Source organism: Solanum tuberosum, unplaced genomic scaffold, assembly GCF_000226075.1.
Source record: "Solanum tuberosum cultivar DM 1-3 516 R44 unplaced genomic scaffold, SolTub_3.0 scf00012, whole genome shotgun sequence".
Taxonomy (NCBI): Eukaryota; Viridiplantae; Streptophyta; class Magnoliopsida; order Solanales; family Solanaceae; genus Solanum; species Solanum tuberosum.
Window position 1 is genome coordinate 3,391,679 of NW_006238937.1, and position 1,144 is coordinate 3,392,822.

The following is a 1,144-nucleotide window of genomic DNA, read 5'->3' on the forward strand; positions in this document are numbered from 1 at the left end:
CCCACTACAAAAAAATCATCCATAAATTCCTCCAGTGTATCTTCCGCCATCCAAACAACATGTGCTTGAATGCAAAAGTGTCATAAGGAGATTTATAAGTAGTCTTCTCTTGGTCCTCTAGCGTAATAGAGATTGGTATAGCCAAATCAGCCATCTAAGAAGCAGTCACAACCTCTACCTACCAATTTGTCCAGTATTTGATCCATGAAAGGCATTGATAAATGGTCTTTTAAGGTCCATTTGTTCAGCTTCTCATAGTCCACTGGGCTAATCCAACCGCTATCGGACATTGGGTACACCACACCTGCATCTAGCCATTTTATGATCTACCTTTTCACCACCTCTTGTATAGGTGGGTCCTACCACCTCTGATGCTCTTTGCTCGAGTTACAATCCTTTTCCAAATGAATTTTGTGTGTAGATTTCAGAAGATATACCGATTATATCGGCAATGGTCCAACCAATTTCCCTCTTAAACCTTCTCAACACTACCACAATGGTTGAATATGATCCAAACTTTAATATGTAGCCACAATAATTGATAAAGTATTTCTTTCACCTAAAAACACATACCTGAGATAGCCGAGCAACTCTTCAACTCCAAATCTGGTGGCTCCTCAATAAATGGTTTAACTGGAGGAGTTGGGCTATTCTTCAAGTCTATGTCCAACTTCTTTGGGGCATAAGGATATGATCCCATACCCTGCAAGGCATTTGTTGTCTCCTCATACCTTCGATACACTCGCTATCAAAATTCATAATTACTACAACTAAGGTCTCAACAATGAACCTCTCCTCAACATACACCTCAATCACTTTTTCTTCAGCTACAGCTAAGAGTGGCAAACGGACCGGTTTTTGCCCGGTCCGGTCCGGTTTCGGTCCGGTTCCCGTACCGGTAAGACCGGTACCGGTTGAACCGGTAAGGAACCGGTCTTATAGGTACCGGAACCGGTACCTAAACGGAACCCGGATTTTTTATCCGGTTGATCCGGTCCGGTAAGAACCGGTTCCGGTCCGGTTCAACGGTCAAATTAATTTTTTATTTTTTTTTATTTTTATTTTTTTAAATATTAACGTTAAGGAGCCGTTGGGCCCTTTTAGCCGTTGGGCTGGGGCCCAAAACGGCTCCAAACAGCCCCCC